Source organism: Sus scrofa, chromosome 10 (genome assembly GCF_054392235.1).
Source record: "Sus scrofa isolate SSC_HxYL_T2T_F1_AM1 chromosome 10, Sscrofa_HxYL_maternal_Yorkshire_Landrace_v2.0, whole genome shotgun sequence".
Lineage (NCBI taxonomy): Eukaryota > Metazoa > Chordata > Mammalia > Artiodactyla > Suidae > Sus > Sus scrofa.
In genome coordinates, this window is record NC_139392.1 from 6622165 (window position 1) to 6645310 (window position 23146).

The 23146-nt window shown below is 35.6% G+C and overlaps 1 protein-coding gene across 3 annotated transcripts in view; it reads left to right on the forward strand.

The window, feature by feature from the left end:
• LOC146398773 (uncharacterized) overlaps window positions 1–23146 on the forward strand; it is a 765729-nt gene that overhangs the window by 236442 nt on the left and 506141 nt on the right. For all 3 annotated transcript variants that reach the window (XR_014817271.1, XR_014817272.1, XR_014817270.1), the window contains exon 3: window positions 22311–22381. The gene's annotated coding sequence lies outside the window, so the exon portion shown is untranslated. The remainder of the gene's footprint in view (window positions 1–22310; window positions 22382–23146) is intronic.

Below are 23146 nucleotides of genomic sequence, written 5' to 3' on the forward strand. Positions count from 1 at the left end.
TTGGCACTGCACACAACTCAATAGATAGGTATGGATTCTGTTCAGTGAGCTTGAAATATTTATCATAAAAATAGGGCCAGAAAGAATATGAATGACTCAGAGAAAGTGGTATCTTTATTATCAGCCCCTTCCTTTCCATTCCCTTTATTTTTTTCTCCAGTTTTGATCCTCTTTTCTCATATCTGGACACTTACCATCACTTTCGAACTCGTTTCCCTACCGATATCTTTTTCCTTTAGGCTTTCCCAAATTTCATGTATAGAACATGTTATTTTTATTCAGACTCCTCCTCTATTTAAAAACAATTTCCAAGAGTTATTAAAGAGATCACAGTAGACACTTTCTAGATGTGTGTCACTGTCAGTCTAAATAAATTCCCACTCATGTTTCTTCTAGTACCTTTGGAAAGTTATTCCTATTTCCATCGAAAGTTGAACCTGATGTTGTACCTTCATCAGCCATTACACCGATGCGTATTCCACTACGTTACGAATCCTGTTGATTTTTCCATACATGCAACCGTTCTCTAGTTTCCCAGTTTCACTTACGCCTAAAGAGTCTCCAGCATATCTTACCTTAAGAAAACAAACCAAACCAAGTAAACAGAACACCCTGGAACACATGCTCCCTCTAAGTTCCTGGAGTTGTTCTGCTTCCCATCATAGCCATATCAAAATGAAGAATCTTTGCTCCAAGGGACACAAGCCTAAATCAAATAGTTTTAAAGAAAAAATGAACATGGCCCTTAAAAAAAAAAAAAAAAAAAAAGATGTACATCCCATTTGTGACTTGGCTTGATGGGAAATCTCAATGCCCACGCTTCAGTCTTTTCCACAAGTCAGCCTCCCCCATGATGGTAAACGGCTGTAGGAGCTATGGACCTTACGTCCTCAATGACTGTAACTTGGAGAAGATAATACACATCTCTTATCTTTAAATCTCCAACATTAATCAACACATATGTTGGCTCTGCTTGTTTCCTTGCCCACTCTTGAATCAGTTACCCCACTATGGGCATGGATTATGCTTACTGACCTACTAGCTGGAGACATGCCCCAGAAGAGGAGAGAGGTAAACAGTGGTGAAGATATAATGTTAAGTTCCCAAAGGAAAAACACTGTGCTTTGGATTCAATGAGGGATTATAGCGGTTATGGAGGCAAAAGCCAAATACCTACTACGCTAAACATCTTGAATGAATTGTTACATGGCTCACTTTTCCATTTTATTCACACTAAACAAAGAAAAAATGCATATGAGTTTTAGCTTCATCAATTTATTGAAACGTCTCTATCCAAATCCATGTTTGACTAACACCCACGTTTTAAACCATTCATTTATTCAACAAAGGGTGAGAGTACTCTGTGTCCCTTTTACTGCGTTTTTTTCTATTTTCTTTTTCTAAAAAATTCTCTTGAAGTATAGCCAATTTACAATGTAGTATTATTTTCTGCCGTACAGCAACATGATTCAGTTGTATATTCGTTTTCTTATTCTTTCCATTATGGTACATCATAGAATAGTGGATGTAATTCCCTGTGCTATGCAATAGACCTTGTTTTTTATCCATCCTGTTTATAATTGTTTCCATCTGCTAATCCCAACCTCCCGACCCTTCTCTCCCTCACCTCCCTCCGCCTTGGCCACCAGGAGTCTGCTCTCTTATCCATGAGTCTGTTTCTGTTTCACATGTTCGTTTGTGTCATGTTTTAGATTCCACGTATGGGTGACGTCATATGGCATTTATCTTTCCCTGTCTGACCTCTAGGTCCTTCCATGTTGCTGCAAATGGCATTATTCTGCCCCCCCTGTTGGGATGCACTTTAGATAGAATCGTAAAGATGGGTCCTTGCCCTAGTGGAGCTTCTATCTGGGAGGAAAGAGAACCATAAGTATTGAGCAATATAATTTAAGAAATCCATAAAGTACGCAGGATGGCCAGAGTAATTCACACTAAGAAAAAGACATTTGAACAAGAGATTGAAGGTCGTGATGAAGTTTGCCAAGGGGTGATGTGGAGACTCAGGATGCCGGGCTCTAGAAAGAATCGGTACCAACAACCGAAGCAGAGAGATAAACAGCAGAGGGGCTGGTGTGATTGGAATGAAGTTGCCTCAGTACAGTGTAGAAAAAAAAATTAGGTCAGAGTTCAGGTCCAGGCATAATCAGAACGGAAGGCCGTTATAGAGATTATGGATTTCACTCTGAGTGAAATGGGTGTTTGAGGTTCTGGACAAAGGGGTCGTGTAATCTGATTTATATTTTCAAAGGAATTGCATCCATATGCTGGAAATATCCTGTAGGGTGTCGAAAGGGAGGTCAGTTAAGAGGTTGATAATCCCAGGGTGAGATTATAGGGGTTCTGAACAAAGAGGACAAATTTTGAAGGTTAATTCCTTGCCTGTCTTTCAAATATGATTTTTGAAGCTGTCTGAAGTTGTCATACTTAAAATTTAAGCTCTATCCCCTCCATCATTTATTTATTAAACAGATAATTTTGAGCATCTCAATATGGCAGTCACCGGGTACTTGTTGCTAATCCAATAATCCAATGTAAAGTAAATTTATTCTGTAATAACCGCACCCAGGCTCCTAAACACTTCCATTTCTCTGCATAGACGATCCTTCTTTGCCCTGCCCCACTCATTGATATGTCTACTATTCAGCCTTTAATTTTTCCAATAGGCAGGAATTTCTTTGGCGTCGCTTTAATTTTTGGTTTTATTTATTTGAGCTCTTTCTCTATTTCTCTTTGCTAATCTAGCTAATGGTTTGTTGATTTTGCTTATCTTTTTAAGGAACCAGCTCTTTAGTTTCTTTGATCCTTTGTAGGATTTTTTTGGTCTCTATTTTATTTATGTCCAATTTGCTCTTTATTGTTTTCTTTCTCATACTAAATTTGGGCTTTGTTTGTTTTTTCCTAATTCCTTTAGGTGAAAAGTTATATTGTCTATTTCAAATTTTTCTTCTTTCTTGAAGCAGGTTAAGAAAACTGCTCAGAAACACTTTTGCTGCATCCCTTTGATATTGATATGTCATATTTCTTTCTCTTTTTCTGTCCCTCCCCCCCCCTTTTAGGGCAGCTCCTGCAGCATATGGAATTTCCCAGTCTAAGGGTTGAATCGGAGCTGCGGCTGCTGGCCTACACCACAGCCACAACAACGCAGGATCTGAGCTGCATCTGCGACCTACACCACAGCTCACAGCCAGGCTGGATCCGTAACCCACTGCATGAGGTCAGGGACTGAACATGCATCCTCATGGATGTTAGTTGGGTTCATAACCCCCTGAGCCACAGTAGGAGCTCTCGATATGTCATATTTCTGTTCTTATTTGTCTCCAGGTATTTTCTGATTTCTCTGTCAATTCCATTAATGAGTTACTGGCTATTCAGTAGTGTGTTGTTTGATATCCATGTTTTTGTGGGTTTTTTTTTTTTTTTCAGTTTTTTTTTATGATTGATTTACAGTTTCACGCCAGAAACTAGAAAATGCTTGCTGTAACTTTAGTCTTTTAAAGTTTATTGAAACTTATTTTGTGACCTAACATGTGATGTTAGGTAAATGTTCCATATGCACTTGAGAAGAACCTGTATTCTGATGCTTTTGGATGGATAGTCTAAATATAGTTACTAAGTTCATCTGACTAATTGCATCATTTATATCCACTCTTTCCTTACTGAGTTTCTGTATGGATGATCTACTAGTGACTTAAGTGGAGTGTTAAAAATCTACTATTATAGCTTTGCTTTGAATTTCTCCCTTTAACTCTGTTAATATTTGCTTTATACCTCCTGGTGCTCCTATGTTGGGTGCATATAACTTTATAAATGTTATGTTTTCTTACTGGATTAACACCCTTATCATTATGCAGTGCTCTTCTTTGCCTTTTATTACAATATTTATGGCAATTTTGTCTGAGTGTATCAATTTCAGCTTTTTTTTTTCATTTCCATTTGCATCGCTCACTTTCAGTCTGTTGTATTTTTACTTCTGACTTGAATCTCATGTAAGCATCATATGTGTCTTTTTAAAATATATTCAGCCACTCTACATCTTTTGATTGGTGAATTTAGTTCACTTACATTTAAAATATTTATTGATAATTATGTACACATGGCCATTTTGTTAACTGTCTTCTGGCTACTTTTGTGCTTCCTTCCTATTTATTTTTTCATCTCTTTCTCTCTTTACTTGTGATTTGCTGTTTTTCATTAGTATTATATTTAGATTTTTTTCTCATTTTCTTTTGTGTATTTATTGTAAGTTTTTTTTTTCTTATGGCTATTGTGAAGTTCATGCATAACATCCTGTGTAAAAAGCAGTATGTTTCACGTTGGTTGTAAAGAGTGAGAATTCTTATGGTACTTGGGAACTTTGGAAAATATTAAAGGTAATCAGAACACAAATATATAATGAAGATGAAATTATATCAAGACTAGCAAATGTTCAAAAGTTGAATAACTCTAAAGATATCTTATTTACATAAACAGAGAAATATGACAAATCAGAATTTTTGTTTTGATCATATCTTTTGCCTTTCACAATTATCACAGAGCACATGTGTGCTAAATCCGTCTGGCATACGAAGGCATAAGCTAATGCTAAAGCAAAAGGCAATAGAGAAAGTAAACCTTGGACATGGAATAAGGGTATTGACTTTTATCTTGTCATTTCAACTTTACAACTGCCAACTAATTTTTGTTGGCCTTGATCAAAGTACTTTTATTTTTTGAGGCCCTGTTTCCTTATCCATAAAACATTGAGTTCAGATATTTTCACAGATGAGACCATTAAGGCTTTCCATGTACACTTCTCAGATTGTGAAGAAGAAATTAATAAACATATTACAATGTTTTATATATTTTAAAGCAAAATACTATAATTTATTATATTATTTTGATGTATTTAGTAAAAATGTTCCTAAAATTTTCAACTCTGCCAACAGATCTAATTCAATATGCTAAATATTTCTGAGGTTTTATGTTTTTAAATAATTATAGTATATATACAACATATTTATATACAAATTTGTATTTAAAATCTTAATACCTTATCGAAATAAAACACAAATTTAAAAATATTATCCGAGGGTTTTGGAACATGGCAGAATAGGTAACACCAGTAGTTTGTTTTCCTACCTAGAGAAAAATTGCTGTCAGCATCTGCCTCAGATAACTATTTTGGAACTCTAGAGTCTGTTAAGTCTTGCAACTTCCAAGGGAAAGTCTTGATGGTAAATTGTGGTCAATTTCAATGCTTAGCACAGTAGCAACTACCCATCCCCCACCCCAACACCTTGGCAGACAGCTGTACACCTATTCTGGAGCAACCTGCACAGAGTTTCAAGAGCCAGGATGAAAAAAATTCACCCTGTCAAATAGCAGGGATCTAGGCTCGGATTATTGGTTGCAGCTTATGATCACAGAAGTGTAGGCACAAAATTAAGAGTCATGGCTTTGCATCTTCTCCACGGTCAAAGATCCTCATCCTATGCCCGAAATGATTTTCAGAGGACCTAAAGGGCAGTTCCCCCCCTTTTTCTTCCATCCTCTTCTTTTTTCCCCCCTTTTCCCCTTTCGGGAGATAGAAATTGAAGATTAGGACATTCAAAAGCAACTACTGTACAAAGAAAGTTATCATGTGTGAGCAGGGAAAGCTACAGGTTTAGAAAAGGCCCCAGAAGACCTTAAGTTTACACCTTAGGCAGATGCCAGGCACAGAGACAGTCTAGCAATCAAAAATTAAATTTAATTAATGAAAAAAATAGCAAGGAGTTTCCATTGTGGCTCAGTGGGTTAAGGACTTGACGTAATCTCCACAAGGATGCGGGTTTGATTCCTGGCCTCAGTCAGTGCATTGAGGATCTGGTGTTTCTGCAAGCTGTGATGTAGGTTGTGGATGCGGCTTGGATCTAGTATTGCTGTGGCTATGGCATATGCCTCTGCTGCATCTCTGATTTGACCCCTTGCCTGAGAACTTACATATGCTGCAGATGTAGTAGGGGGCAGGGGGGTGGGAAGCAAAACAGCAAACCGTGGGGCAGGGGGAGATTTTGACCTCCAGAGTTAACACGTAAATTTCAATTGTCTAGCTTTCAACAAAGGACTGAAAGACATACAAAGAAGGAGAAAAATATGGCCCATTAAAAGAAAAAATAATAAATCAGCAGAAATTGTCCATGAAAAGAACTTGATAGCACATCTGCTATACAAAGACTTTAAAACAATTGTCTTAATGATGCCCAAAGAACTAAAGGAAGATATAGATAAAGACAATAATGGACAAAATTGAAATTTCAGTGACGAGATGAAAACCTTAAAAAATCTTGACCTGGAAATGCACTCACTGAAATTAAAATAAAAATCACTAGAGGGATTCAAAGGTATATTTGAGCAGATAAAAGAATTAGTAAACTTGAAGATAATAGAAAGTATTTTTTGAAGAACAGAAGGAAAAATGAAGAAAAGTGAATGAAAACTTAATTGGTCTGTGAGGCACTTCCAGGTATGCCAACATATACATCATGGGAGTCTCAGAAGAAGCCGGGGAGAAAGAACAGATAAAAATTTTTAAAGAAATAATGGCTGAAAATGTCCCAAATTTTATGAAAGATGTGAGTATAAACATCCAAGAAGCTGAAAATAAATTCCAAGGAGGAAGAACTCAAAGCCTTTCACACTCAGATAGTTATAATCTAATGTTCAAAAGTCAACAACAAAAAGAGCATCTTTAACGCAACAAGAGAAAAGTGGCTTGTCACTATGAGATACAACCATGACTTTTTTCTATGAGCCTTTTAAAGTACAATAAGCCTTCTCTATACTTTTAAGGTCGTGTCATTAGCTTTTCTGCAGTGGCTTTTCTAATTTCATAACTCTACAGATATCTCATTTTGTTCATTATGTGTTCAAATATTATCTGTTGCTGAAGTGTCCCCCACTATTACCTCCCCCCATTTTATCTAGACAGTATTTTTCTTTTCCCTTTTGTATCCAGCTTGATAATTTTGAATATTACTTCCAGTTGATATTTAACAGTGCATTTTGAATATTACTTCCAGTTGATATTTAACAGTGCAATCTTTGTCCTGCATGGATGATTAGATCTTAAATATTCACATGGCCTACCAGTCATTTTTCTGTCCTTTTACACTCACAGCAAGTTAGAAACTGGAGGTGTCCCTCTTAAATTTTGCTGTTCTTCCCTAAAAGGCTATAATGACAATAGAATTCATTAGATCTTTGCTGTCACTCATTCATCTGTCTTGCTTCTGTTTCCAAATATTTCTATTATTATGTGAGTCATTTAGTTGGTGGTGGTCTCCCAATCTGTGTAAACTGTCATTAGTTTATAGTTGTCCCATGATATATATATCATATGTGAGTATGTGTAAATATATTCATTTTTGTAAAAGGCAATTGGTATATGCGCTCATATGCGCTTATAGGTAGAAATATTAAAAGATACACATTTTATTATTCACATTCTTTATCTTGGGAAGTTTTCAAAAGAGGTTTGGAGTGGAATAGGAAGAGATTACTAATTATTCCTGACTCATAACTCAAATGTAATTTATATATAAAATATATATTAAAAATAAAATAATTAAGCATATAACATCATAAAATATTAGACTAGCTCTTTGCTACAGTTTCTCAAATTATAATTTCTGTACTACTTGCATCAGAATAAACTGGTGTGGTGATTTAAAATTGATTCCTCTTCCCCACCTTCCAATAACTGGAACCAAATTTTCTGTATCCTTAAGATACCCTGAAGGTGGTTCTAACCTAACTTAAAAATTAGGAACCATTTTCTCAAATGGCTTGAATTATTTTATGAGGCCACCTTGATACATTTTTGCATTCTTTTACCACCTCTCTGCATAAAGAATATATTATACAAATATTTGTGCTTAATTATATATCAAATTTTATCTCAGATCACCACGGCAACCAAAGAAAGCATGGACAGTAAGGTGGCTCGTCCCTTCCTTATGTGCGTATTCATGTTTAGTTCCCATTACTTCCCTAAATTCAGGGTGTCTTTCTCTTTCTGTTTTATTTTAGTTCCACAAGACGGGCAACAATGCATATTTTAGTAGAGGTTGGTTGATTGTGAAATAGTTCTCATAGATCAGAATTTGATTTCTGGTGTTGGCAATTCAATGAATCATTTATTCTATCTTGCACAGGTGTTCATTAGGAAAACATCATACTCTGTTGAACGAACAGCTATTCTCTCAAGATCATTCAGGTGCAAAATTGCATTAGGGACAATGATAAGGGATTAAGTGACCATAAGTGCCATCTTTATGTCTTATGTGATAAGCAATAGAAATGACCCTTAGAGTCCCTAGGTTCCAAGCAATAATGTATAGTCCTTGAAGAACGGACGCAGGATGCTCAGCATTTCCAGAGATTATCACATGGCAGAGCAGATTCATACTAGCCTCTCAATAGTCGTTCAAAATTCTTGAGTCTTTTTCCTAGTCACCATCTTCTTCAAACTTCTAGAATTACTGTTTCAAATCTCCTTTATATCTCAAATATCTAATCCCCTAACTCTCTTTTTTCTTAGTATAGGGAAATTTCCTTATTCAGTATAAGGACTGAATTTCCTTATTCATATATAAAACTAAAATCCATAAGCCAGTAACAACTTCAATTCCTACCCAAATCTATTCATTTGGACTTAGATATTAACATGTTGTTTATCGACAAAACAGCAAAATATCCTGCTTTAGTTACTACCCATTCTTGCCCTTCTCAGACCAGTTTCTTATAAGGTTTTCTGTTCATTTATCTTTTTATTTGATTAGAGTATAGTTAATTTACATGGTTTTGCTAGTTTCAGGTGTAAAGCAAAGTGATTCAATTATACAAATACATATATCCATTCGTTTTCAGATTCTTTTCCCATATGGGTTATTACAGAATATTGAGTTGAGTTTCCTGTGCTATACATTAGGTCCTTGTTGGTTATCTATTGTTTTTATATAGTAGTGTATATATGTGAATCCCAAACTCCTAATTTATCCTTCTTCCAAGCAAGAATTTCTGATTAAATAGAGCCTTTTCTTTCCTTATCTCCCACTGGGTGCACAATACATTGCACTCAGCAACACAACTCTATCAATCCAACAAAGGATTTCCCTTTGAAATTCCAACTGACTCCCTATTTTCCAAGTCCATGATTTACTTTTCTGTGGAAAGGTTCATTTGTGCTGTATATTAGATTCCAGATATAAGTGATATCATATGGTATTTGACTTTGTCTGACTTACTTCACCCAGTGTGAGCATCTCTAGTTACATCCATGTTGCTGCAAATGGCATTATTTTGTTCTTTTTTATGGCTGAGTAGTATTCCATTGTGTATATATATCACATCTTCCTAATCCAATCATCTGTCAGTGGACATTTGTGTGGTTTCCATGTCTTGGCTGTTGTGAAGAGAGCTGCGATGAACATGCAGGTGCATGTGTCTTTTTTAAGGAAAGTTTTGTCTGGATTTATGTCCAAGAGGGGGATTGCTGGATCATATGGTAGTTCTATGTATAAATTTCTAAGGTACCTCCATACTGTTCTCCATAGTGGTTGTACCAACTTACCTTCCCACCCACAGCACAGGAGAGTTCCCTTTTCTCCACACCCCCTCCAGCATTTGTCATTTGTGGACTTATTCATGATGGCCACTCTGACTGGTGTGAGGTGGCACCTCATAGTAGTTTTGATTTGCATTTCTCTTATAATCAGGGATGTTGAGCATTTTTGCATGTGCTTGTTGGCCATCTGTACATCTTCGTTGGTGAAATGTCTGTTCAGGTCCTTTGCCCATTTTTCCATTGGGTTGTTGGCTTTTTTGCTGTTTAGTTGTAGAAGTTGTTCGTAGATTTTAGAGATTAAGCCCTTGTCAGTTGCGTCATTTGAAGGTATTTTCTCCCATTCTGTAAGTTGTCTTTTTGTTTTATTTTTGGTTTCTTTTGCTGTGCAAAAGCTTGTTAGTTTGATTAGGCCCCATTGGTTTATTTTTGCTTTTATTTCTGTCGCTTTAGGAGACTGACCCGAGAAAACATTTGAAAGGTCGATGTCGGAGAATGTTTTGCCTATGTTCTCTTCCAGGAGTTTGATGCTGCATGCAAATCAGTGAAACTAGAACACACCCTCACATGATGCATGAAAATAAACTCAAAATGGCTTAAAGACTTAAATATAAGACAAGACACCATCAAAATCCTGGAAGAAAACATCAAACATGTCTTCTTAATTTCAGTGGAGTTTAGGGATATTGTGCCAGATTGAAATCCATCATTTGGAACTTAACCTTCAATTGCAGATGCCTTTTCAGAAGGAAACACATTAGTAGGTATTGAATTTTGAAAGACTTATATTAGAAAAGTTTGTGAAAAAATTAAGAAACTGTACCCAGTGTTATGTACTGAACATTAAATTTATAGCATAAAGTTCAGTGAGGAAAGATCCTATTAAAACCAGGAGATAGACCGTGGAGCTGGGAAACAAATACACTATCACAATGAAGTCATCATCCTAGCTGATGTAAACGTGGCATTGCCTTTGTCGGCCTATGTAGTTAAGCTGTAAGTACTCTTTTAAAGTTCTCTGGATGCTTTTCTCCACAAATCCCTGTCATAAATTTCCTGGAAAGAAATTTTCCGTAGTAAATATACAAAGGAGGTAAATGTATGACTTTCTGTGATGATCATGCAGAATATTTTAGGACTTTATACTCAGTGTCAGACTGTCTTCAAACTTTAAATGAAGTGATGATTTTGTAAGCTGATCAGTGAAGACTGCCAAATGAACGATTTTTAGTGGTTCTTAACTGTCTCTTAGCTAGTTCTGCATTCTAGAATAAGCCCAAGGAGAAATATAAAATTTCTTGCCTTGTAGTGTGGGGCCACATCCTTAGAGTATCTCCTACTGTGCACACGTATCCACAGGTTTTTAGATGAGTCCATAATTACCACTATTTTTGTAGCTGGAGACAGAGAAAGAACACAGGCATGCTTCCAGACATGTGTCCAACGCCACTTCTGTTTTGCTTTGTTTTGAATTTGTTACAGTAGCATTTGCACAATAGGTTATGCACATTCTCATCCACGTATTAAGTTTGGGAATGTTACTCTGCTTTGTGAGCTTCTTTTCTTTACTTTTTAAGCTTATTTGTTTATAGCTGTACCACACTGGTTTCTATAATAGTGAGACGACAAGGCATTTTCATCAACATATTAGAAAAATTTGTAGTCATTACTTCACTTTGTGGAAAACATATTTGAGTCATTTTTTCCTAATATCAAATGTTCTTAAACTCCAAATACACTCTGTATGTAACTTCTACTGCCCTGCATGATCTGATATTGAGTGCAGTATGAGCACCTCTACTTTCCCAAGGAAGTAATTTGATGGGAGGAAACGAAAAAGGAAATTATCAGGGGCATATGGACATAAAAGGAGAACCTATAAAATTTCCAGGCACAAGTTAGTACTCAAGGAGAAAACTTATGTTGATTATTCCCAAATAAAACATGAATTTTTTTCCATGAAGAGTTTCTGTTTTAATGAGAAGGGACGTTATTTATGGTAGGCATTAGACTGTAGTTGACTGCGTACTTTAAACATTCTTAATAACTTTCTTAATTTTGCATAGATGGTTTTGTGCTGCTAAGGGTTTCTTCATTTTTCCCAATCTCATATCCTAATGTATTTGAATACTTCAGTTCAACTTTATTTCGGTTAGTATTTCTTGTAAACTTTAGTCTTTTTAGAATCAACTTTCAAACACTGTTTTCCAAAGAAAGGAAAATAAAATAAAAACGTCACTAATAATTTAAATGTCGTTTTAAATATCTACAGCTTTCTATTTTAATGAATAAAGTGTTAGTAGGTATTAGCATAAATATTTGCTGTCTTTTGGACTTCACATCCAGAGTTTCTTTTTTACTAAAGGAAGCAGTCCTGCTCTTGCAATGCATTTTGTTCAACTGGGTTTCAGAAAAGGATGTTTTCTAATATGAGAAATCCATTTACATTTTTAAATATGCAAAGGCAAATGAATTGGTACTAAATTATTTAAATAATAATGTTTAGATGATGGTATTTCCATCCTACCATCCTTTCTATGTTTACCAGGGAGCTGGCATAGTACAATACAAGAATGTATCCATGAGTTAACACTTGAATTTGATGGAGGAAACAAGACTTTTAAATATGTAAAATTAAACTTTGTCATTAACAAGGTTATGGTCTTGTTTCTTTGTAGGTCATTCAATGTTGTAGAGACTAAAGAGGTAATAAGTTAATATGAGGTAATTTGGGTAATAAGTCCTTATTCTTAACATACAGTACCCAAAAATTCTTTAATTTTTAATTCTTATCTAAGTACATTTTTATCCCTAGGTATTTTTGCTTCTATATTAATATTGAAACAATTTCATTTAATTAACACGAGGATGTATTATTTGTACTCATATATTTTAAACATTGTATTTCTCAAATTTAATTATAAATGTATCTGCCATTGCATCCAAGGATGCTCATTAATCCAAGTGGCAATTATCTTCTAGTTCATATATTTCTTTTTCAAATTGATCTTCTCTGTGACTTATGAATAATATTATTGTTGACACTCAAAGGTTAGTGATCTATACAAAATTAGCCTGTGGCTTCATTAACTTCCTTAAGGAATTAAGCTAATTACCCACGTATTTATGTTTTTATTCATGTATTATTTCTAGATGAAGTAACTATAGCTAACATGGTATTAATAAGAGAGTAGAAAATGTCTTTCCTCCAAAAGCACTGACATTTCAGTGCAATAAGGTGAGTTTTCATTTGGATCCAGGTGGATTTGGACTTGACTACTTGTGTTGCAGTGAACTGTGTGGCATAGCGCAGACTGCTTACGCTCTAATTCTACTCATTTTAAAAAATTAAGGTAGCTATAATCATCTGTAAGAACTGTTGTGAGGGTGTAATTGAAATCAAAGTCATAAATGTTGGCACCACTAGATGTCTACCGTACTGTCTACCTGGATGGAATACCGTGAATGCCTTGAACTCTAGGGAAACGTTTCTGATGAGAACACAACACCGCCATGGTAACCTGCAAAGTAGGTTGGTGTTAATGACTTATTCCCTGTTATGCTGTTATTTTCAGCACTCGTTATGAACTTCTTTATCAATTTTTTTTTTAATTTTCAGAGAACTCAAGCAATGAAAAGCAGTACGTATTTATTTTTCCTCAATATATATTAAGCCCTCCAACTTGGAAACTTTGGATGTGATGGTCAGGACAAGCTATAGTATGCTAAGAGAAAGAAATAAAAAGCATGTGTCTCCTTTGGGGCCTTTCATACTCAAAAACACTGTCAGCTGTGCCGCCTTTGATAGTCCACATGCTTGACCTCAGTATTCTAAACTAATACCTTGACTTTTTGATTAGTATCTAAAATAGGAGTTTTTGTGTCACTCTTCTGCCTTTATTGGGCTGAAAGAATAAATTATTGCAACAAAAAATGCATAGACATTTGATTGTGAAGGAATTTGTCTATTTCTGCAAGTTTAAAGTGTTCATTGAATAAATTAAGCAATCCTCTTTTTTTTCTTTTTTGTTTATTGGTAAATATTATAATCATTTAGTTTCTGTTAATGTAATCATCTGTCTGAGAGCCTCTAAAGTTTCTCACATTTATCATCCTTAAATATACATGTGGCTGACCTGATGTTGATTTATTGAGGTATTTTCATTTGCATAATATCTGTGTCAAATCTCCGTCCTTTCATTGGAATGCACTTGTTACTGTATATGAGTAGTAAAATGGAACAGCAGAAACTGTACTTTTTGTCACAGAAACAAGCAACTTAGACTCTGCATAACATTCCTCCAACCTAAAGGAAAGGACTTCTTTGAATATTGGTATTGATAGCGACCAGTATTGGTTAATTGATTCTCATGTGTCAGGTAACCTCTCCCCTGTATTTCCTTTTGTCCTTTTAATAACTTTGTGAAACTGTCCACCGCCATTTTTTGTTTCATATATATGTATTTTTGTTTGCATAATATATTTTAATTTGGTTTATGAACTAAAACATCAAAATATTTTTAAGGCTCAAGTCAGTATTTCACTGGACTGGAATGTAAGTGTTCATATAAATTAAATTCAATAGCTCATATAAACTTTTTTTTCCCCAGGTTAATAATAGTTGCTTGTTTCCAAACTGATGACACCGGAGGTCTTGGCAGTGAGACTCTTTCATGCCTCTTCTTAGTTAAATTACCAGACTAAGGTGGAAGGAGGTTCTTAAAGAGATAGCTCTTTTTTCAATGAATTATAGAAAGTGAAATAGTTACATGTCTTAAAAACGTGCTATATTTAAAAACTTGAAATGTACGTGGAACTATACTTATGAGCAATCCTTACATATGTAACTGAAATACAAAATATATAATTAAAATAAAGATTGATCATTCTGGATCATTTCTGTTATTTTAAAATTTATACTGACTCTGCCAAGCTATTTCTAGCAGAATGAATATCTAGAGGGTGATAAAATGAAAAGCACAGCTTACTAACAATGACTTGGCAAAATTTGGTCAAAAAAAAATCAAATCAATAATGGTTTAAATTTGCTATAAGTTTTAAAGTACTTTATAAAATATCCATCATCTAAATGAGGATCATTTAAATAACCACATTATACTTATTGCTGATCAAATTGTCAGAAGCTGACTGGGATTAGCCAGCTAGTACATAACTAAGGAGCAGTATTTTGTACTCTCAATTCTTATGAGCTCTGTCCCATAAAGCGCGCCCCCCCCCCGCCTCAACACACACACCCCTACCAATTTGTTGGGGTTCAGTCACATACAGGTTGTGGCACAATTAGTTGACAGATTTTGCTTTCGGACCTTAGAATTGCAGTGATCATACAAAGTATAATCAAAGAAAACTTTTCTGAAAAGTTTATGTTATAGTAAATGTTAGTTTGGAGGGTCTCTTCTATCCAGGAAGTTTAAGATGGGTCATATTTTGATATTTTTGACCTTTAATCCTACTGAACAAAGTTCGAAACTACACAATCGTACCATGATATTGTTTACTGATAAAATTTACTTTGTGGTTTATGCTTACAAACTAAGGACAAGGTCTGAAACTAAAGTTGATAAAAATCACCACAAGATATGTGATTAGTTATGTGTAGAAGTTTCCTGCCCCTAGAGATAGTATCTAAGTGTATTCCTTATTCAACTAAACTGATTCTCAAATCTCGAGACTCATCGTAAATCATATTGAGAAGACTGCCATAGAAGTAATGCTTATCTCATCACTTGAAATATAAAATTTTACCGCAAAAAATGTCTGCATAAATACAAAAAAAAAAAATCAAGGTTAAAAAAAATGCCCTTATTATATTTTTTATTTGCACTGTTGACTAGGAAAAGATTTTATGTTTAGTCATGAATGACTTAACATTAACCAAATAAACAATCACAATAATTAAGATTGATGGATAATCTATTAGTATTTGACAAACAATGTTCACAAAGGTAATAACGTTTTCTTGGCTCCCAAATTACCTTCACCTAAGTCTCTTTGCTCTCTTAAGTCTGTCAGTAAAATTGTTCTGTGAAAATTAATTGTCCCTGTTATCTTGTGTCATTTAGTGGTTAGACAAACACTTATGGAAGCTTATCACACGGGACAATTACTCGATTTTTAATGAGGACTACAAGAGAAAAGAAGGCAAGCTAGACCTCCAGGAGCTTCTTTCATAGTGAGAGAGAGAGGCAAACAAATAGCAGTTTCAATTTCATATAATAAGTGTAATGATCAAAGAAGCACAGCAGTCAGGAGCAACAGGTAAGCTTGGCTGGTCGGAAAGGTTTGTAAGAGAAGTCACCCACCCATCTGGGTCTGGCGTGACCAGAACGTTGAGCAGGATAAGAAAATGGCATTCCAGATCTAAAGACTATGGGAAAAAACCTCAAAGTACATCATGAATGTAATGCCTAAAGGCAGCTCAGCAGACCTGAACCCTGAAATGGAAGTTTGGGAAAGGCAGTTGGTGAGGACAATGGTATTTTTTTTCCTTGACGGTGAAGCTGGGTGCCTACAGTGGAGTTCATTTTCTCAGCATCTGTCTACCTTTTTCCATTGTTTGGTTTCCTTGTCTTAGCAGAATCTTAACTACAGTCTCCCACTTTTGTCAACCAAACACTCAGCCTCTCTTGATAATCACTTTTGCTGCAAGACATTCCATGTTTGTTATGAAGAAACAGAGTTATTTTTCCATGTGTCATAAACTTGCCTTACATGTCATATCAGAATCGTCTGAAGGAGATATTTCCAAGGCCTATTCCTGATTTTTCTTCTCTTGGAGATTTTGATTCCATAAGTCTGAATTTGTGTCAGTTTATCTGTATTTATTATGATTTTATATGACTCTGATAAAATCAAACAATAAAATGGAGTAGAATATCACTGATTTTTGATATGTATATATCTGTATATAGTCCCTGAAGATATTACCTAAAGCAGGAGACATTGTTTTCAACTTAAGTACTTTTCGGCCTCTTTTATTTTCTGTATGTCTCTGTTACAAGAGTGCATGTTCAATTACCAGCAAAGGTGAAATAACTTTAAAAATTACCTGTTTCCCCTCAGTTATCTTTATTGCGTTTTTATTGTTTTTCTTGGTTTTGGGTTTTTTTTGGCCATAGTTTATATGATCGCTCCAGTTCAAAAGTTCTAAAGTCAAATATGTGAACTAATCATGCTGGAGCCCTGTATGTGGCAGAACCTCAACAAATTGGTAGGGATGTGTGTGGGGGAGGGGTGGAGAGAGAGAGAGAGAGAGGGAGGGAGAAGGGTTTGTGTGGCAGGCTCATAAGAATTGAGACCTTAAAATATCACTTCTTGGTCTTGCACTAGTTGGCTAATCCTAAGCAATTTCCAGCAATTCAACCAACAATGCATATAATGTGTTTATTTAAAATCCCTCATTTAGAAGATCCTTTATATTTTAAAAAGTACTTTAAACTTATTGGCAAATTTAAATCATATAAAATTTGATTTTTCTGACTAAACTTTGCTAACCCATTGTTAATAAGCTACGCTTTTTATTTTATCATTTCCTAGATATTTATTCCCTGGGAAATAGCTTTTCTGTGTTAATATAAAGTTTCAAAATAACAGAAATGATCCAAAATTGAATAATCTTTATTTTAATCATTTATTTTATATTTCAATTATACATATAAGGATTGCTTATAAGTATAGTTCCATGTACACTTCAAGTTTTTTCATAGAGCATATTTTTAAGAAATAGGGCATATTTATTTTTATTTTATTTTTATTATTTATTTATTTATTTATTTTGTCTTTTCAGGGCCGCACGAGTGGCAACGGAAGGTTCCCAGGCTAGGGGTCAAATTGAACCTATAGCTGCTGGGCTATGTCACAGTCACAGCAACAGCAGATCCGAGCTGTGACCTACATTACAGCTCACGGCAATGCCTGATCCTCACCCACTGAGTGAGGCCAAGGATCGAACCCACAACCTCATGGTTCCTAGTGGTATTCGTTTCCACTGCGCCACGATGGGAACTCTGAAATGGAGCATATTTTTAAGAAACTATGAAACAAGCAAAAGTGCATTCAAAACGCCAGTGAATATATTCTGTTAATATTTTAAAATTTATTGAAAAAAGAGCTTTCTCTTTAAAAACTGGCTTCTATCTTGGACTGGTAATGCTCACTAAGAAGAGACATGAAAGAGTCTTACTGCTGAGAGGTTTTGTTATTTGATCCTCTGGTATCATCAGCTTGGAAACAAGCAACTATTATTAAACTGGGGAAAAGAAAGTTTATATGAGGTATTTAATTTGATTTATGTGAACACTTACATAGTGAGTCAGGGAAATATGGTCTTGAGTATTTAAAATATTTTAATGCTTTAGTCCATAAACCAAATTAAACTATATAATGCAAACAAAAAGCAATACGCACAAAACCAAAAATGCAATAGTTAGCTCATAAAGTTGTTCAAAGGACAACAGGAAATACAGGGAAGAGGTGTAGCCTGTCACCTGACACATGAGAAGTGATTCCCCTGCGCTAGTCATGATCAACACTAATATCCAAAGAAGCCATTTTCCTTTAGATTTGAGGAATAGTATGTAGCGTCTAAGTTGCTTGCTTCCGTGACCTGCAACACAGATTTCCTTGTTCCATTGTATTTCTCATACACACTGCACATACTGCACACCACACATGCACTCATGCATCTTAATAGAAGGACAGAGATGTGACCTATAGAAGATGTTGGGGGAAATGAATCGTGAGTGGCCAGTAGATATGTGTGGGCACACGGAACTCTCTAGCAAATATGCCATATTAATGAGTGGTGTGTGTCCGAGAGAAAGCGCAGCTGCATTCTTTTTGTAACACTTGTCACTGTCATAAAGAGTACTGGTTTGAAGCAATTTTTGACTTCATGTGACTAAGGATTTATTATTTCGTGTTAATCATATAATTGGGATTACCTGAGGTCCAATATAAAGTCTGTGGAATGGTCACGTCCTTGAAATTTTCTCGATTGTGTTTATTGAGAAGTAATAACTTCCTAGATTGAAAAAATGATCTCTTCAGGAGGAAATTTTCACAAATACTTCAGAAGATTGGAAAAGAATTACGTAAAATATTTACGTAATTATTGCATCAAATAGGTTTAATTACCAAGGATTATTTATACTTTACAAAACAGCATGGTTTTTGTTAAAGTGACAATACAGTTTTTACCAAGCTTATAATATCTCAAATATTGGAAAACATTCTTTCCTAAAATGGAAACAAATTTTGACATTTTGCTTCACAATCTAAGGAAAGTTACTTATAAGAATCACGCGTGTAACCTTTCTAGACTTTACCTCAAATGCTAAGAGCTGCCAAAAAGTAACGACAGTTTATAATGTGGTAAATATTTAAAAATATCTTAGGAAGAAAGTTTCAGTACCAATTGTGAGTGAAGTACAATGTTTTTGCCTCTCTAATTTTTCTTTAAGATATGCCATTTTCTCTATTTTATTCTAAGCTTATCAGGGAGGTTATTTTATTGGCGAATGGTCAAGAAAAATGAATTATTTTTACAAGTTAGCCATTCACATTCTTCATATACTCTAGAAAAATATTTTTAGAAGCAGAAAATTCTGTCATAATCCAAAGAAACACAAAGCATGTTCTGGAGAAGACAGTCTTGCTGGGTCATCTTTTAGAAGAAAAAGGAGGAAGAGCAGGAGGAGGGGGATGGGTGGAGGGTAGGAGGGAAACAGAAGCGGGTAGGGGAGGAGGGGGAGAAAGGGGCCAGGAGAGAGAGAAGTAGACACAAATAAAGGAGAACAAAAAATTACCTGGTTTTAGAAATTGAGAAATGATACTGTAAAGAATTTCTATATGATCTTAATGAATAGTCCTCATTCATTCGCAATATTAAATCATTGAAATGGTGCAACAGAAAAATGCGTTCATGTTCTACAAAAAAAAAAAAAATGTTTCCAATATTATATTTTTAAAATGGGCTGAAGATTTGGAAGACATTTCATCAAAGAATGCATGTAAATGCAAATAAGCCTGGGAAAAAGTTGCTCAACATGAGTCACAAGGGAGATGCAAGTTAAAGCCTCAATAATTTACTCCTCCACCCGAATTGAATGACTACAGTTAGCGTAGCAAGGCCAGTATTGCCTGGGATGGGCCAGAACTGCAACTCTCCTATTTTGTTTGTGCGGCTGTACAATGACACATCGTAACTGTCTGGCAGTTTCTTTGAAAGCTAAAAAAATATTGATACATGGGACTATATAATCCCACTCCTAGGTGATTATTCAGGAGAAATGAAAACATTTATTCACGCAGAAAACTGTCCTTGAATGTTCACAACAGCCCAATTCATAACAACCAGAACTTAGAAACAACCTACATGTCTATCAATTGGTGAAAAGATAAACAAATTTGGTTCATTCTTAAATGGTACCTTCTCTGCAAAGAAAGGAGCCAACCTCTAACATATGCAAAAAAAGGCAAAAATATAGTCACAGAAATTGGAAGCTCAATATATGGGGGATCCTTAACTGCAAAGACATACTTGGGAAATTTTTCTCATAATGAAAATATTCTATATTTCAACTGTAATGGGGTTTCCATGATTGCTAACATTTTACATAACTCATCTAATTGTACTCTAAGGATTAGTGAAGATTCCTATGTAGAAATTGCAATTTAGGAAAAAGTTCACGTTTTAAAAAATAAATCCCTTATGGGATTGTCTCTAGCTCTGCCCTCTCCCCCCAACTTTTTTCATTCGGGAACAATTAAAACAAATTAAAAAAAAAAAAAAAAACGCATTTTTACCAGTAAGGATGTGTGGTGCATTGAATATATGGACGCCAACTTTAGGTGAATTAGTGAACATGGCAGTTTTCCAATTACACGCATTTTTTTTTCCATTTTTTTTTTATTTTTTTCTCTCTTTTTTTGGGGGGGGGGCATTTCTAGGGCTGCACCCATGGCATATGGAGGTTCCCAGGCTAGGGGTCTAATTGGAGCCGTAGCCACCGGCCTCACAGCAACGTGGGATCCGAGCCATGTCTGTGACCTACACCACAGCTCACGGCAAAGTTCACAGTAACACCGGATCCTTAACCCACTGAGCAAGGGCAGGGATCGAACCGGCAACCTCATGGTTCCTGGTCAGATTCATTAACCACTGAGCCACGATGGAAACTCCTAATTATACGCATTTTTAACGGGCATATTGAAAGTCAACCGTTGAGCACTAGGCACTATCCCCAACACTCACTAACCTTATCTCTACTTTGATGTCTGCTAAGAATCTCTAGTCAGAAAGAGAAAGGCAGAAACCACGGGATATCACTTCTGTGTGGAAAGTAACATGTGGCACAAGTGAACCAATCCACAACACAGAGAGAGACTCACAGACACAGAGAACAGACTGTAGTTGACAAGGGGGTTGCGGAGAGAGTGGCATGTAGAGGAGTTTGGGGTTAGCAGATGCAGGCTGTGACATTTAGAAGAGACAAGCAGTGAGGTCCTGCCGGACAGCACAGGGAACTATAGCCAGTCGTTTGGGATCGACCAAGATACCATAAGAAAAACAGCTCACATAGATAGGACTGGGTCACTTTGCTGCACAGAAGAAATTGGCGCAACCTTGTAAATCAACTATAACGTTTAAAAACAAATACAGTGACTAGCTATTCACTAAAAAAAAAACCCAAAAACCTCAAAATTACCATGTGCAGACTTGACCTGTTGCTTCTCCCCAGACCTGTGCTTCCTGTCCTGTTTAATGATAACTCCCTTTTTCTAGTGGTTTGGTGCATTTTTCTTGCTGTCACCTTTTAGTGTTGTCCCTCTCTGCTGTTCTGTCTCTCTCTGTCTTTTTCTCTCTCGTTCACACACACCCCCTGAGTATACCCACGTGCACACTCACGCACACCTGTTTCCCCATCTGGTGTGTATGAAAACTCAGCCAGCTTTATCATTAAAAATGCAGTAATTCCAAATAAGGTTTTCAAATGCACCTTCCTGCTCGCACTACCAGGTAGATAATTATACTACTTCCCACACCAATACAAAACTCTACCCCAGAAGTTTCCTGGTGGAATAAGAATTACTCTAAACTCTTGTGTTAAGGATGTTCAAATTTACTGAAGAGCTGTATCCTGGTTCTAGCTTCTGCCATTGCCTTTCTTTCAAAGGAGTCTCCCTCCACACAGCAGCCACAGTATGCAATAAAAATCTAAGTCATATCACAACACGTAAAAAAATTAAAAAAAAAAAAAACAAAAACAAAAAACTTCAGGAGTTCCTGTTGTAGCTCATCAGGTTAAGGTCCTGACTTTGTCTCTGTACGAATGTGGGCTCTATATCTCTGGACTCGCCCAGGGGGTGAAGGATCCGGCATTGCCACAAGATGAGGCTTAGGTCAGAGATGCTGGCTCGGACCTGGTGTTGCCATCCATGGCTGTGGCATAGACCTCAGCTGCAGCTCTGATTTGACCCCAAGCCTGGGAACTTCCATATACCATAGGGGTGGCCGTAAAAATAAAATAAATAAATAAATAAACTTCAGTGGCTTCTCACTTAAGTAAAACTCAAAGTCCCTGGTTTGACTTATAAGACCCTGTGGAATCTGGACCCCCTACTGATTCTTATCTTTAAAATTTCTGAATATTCTTTTTTGTTCATTTCCTTTTCTCCACCTTAGACTTAAACTTCATGAAAGTGGACCGCTTCACACTACCTTTATCTCCAGAAGCTGAATTTATTTGGCAGATAGTAAGTACTCAGTAAACATTTTCAAATAGTTGAATGAATTAAAATATTTTTCTTTCTTTGAATGTATATTTGAGGCTTTGAAACTCATATCTTTTATTCAAGAGAGAAGATTGGTCTAGATTATCCTTTTTGTTTTGATTTTGTTGTCTTTCATTAGATTAGTTCTGCTAGCGTAAGTGTTGGTATAGGAAACAGTAAGCATTTCCTAAATTTTAAAATAAATTGCATAGGATTCAAATATCTGTTCAAAGACACAAAATAAGGACAAATTTATCTTCTATTTCTAAAGTATTGAATATATGTTATGGAATCTGCTTTTCCCCTCAATTTCTAAACAACTATGTCTGAATGCTTTTTAAAACCATTCTTCATTTCCTTATGCTTTTTTAATGAGTTCACTTCAGTGATAAATTCTGTAAATATATTAGAATGGCTTTTAGAATACATTGTGTTCTACCGAGTAGCTTGCAAAATAATTCAACAGTAGGAGTATAATTTCTTCATAAACAGCCTTTAATTTGATTTGTTTAATTTATAGTTTTCCTACTCTGCACCCATAATTTCATTCAAGGATAATGAATCCTATTTGACTTTTGTGGGGGTTTTATATCATGTGTTATGAATTTGATTTCTTGATCTTGATTTAGAAGTTTGTCCCTGTCTTTTGGTTAGATTGGTCTATAGAATCCTTTTTGGTTTTGAGTCTGTTGTTGTTTCTTCATTTGATTAGCTCTGCTACTGTGCATTTTGATGTTGGAGGTTTCA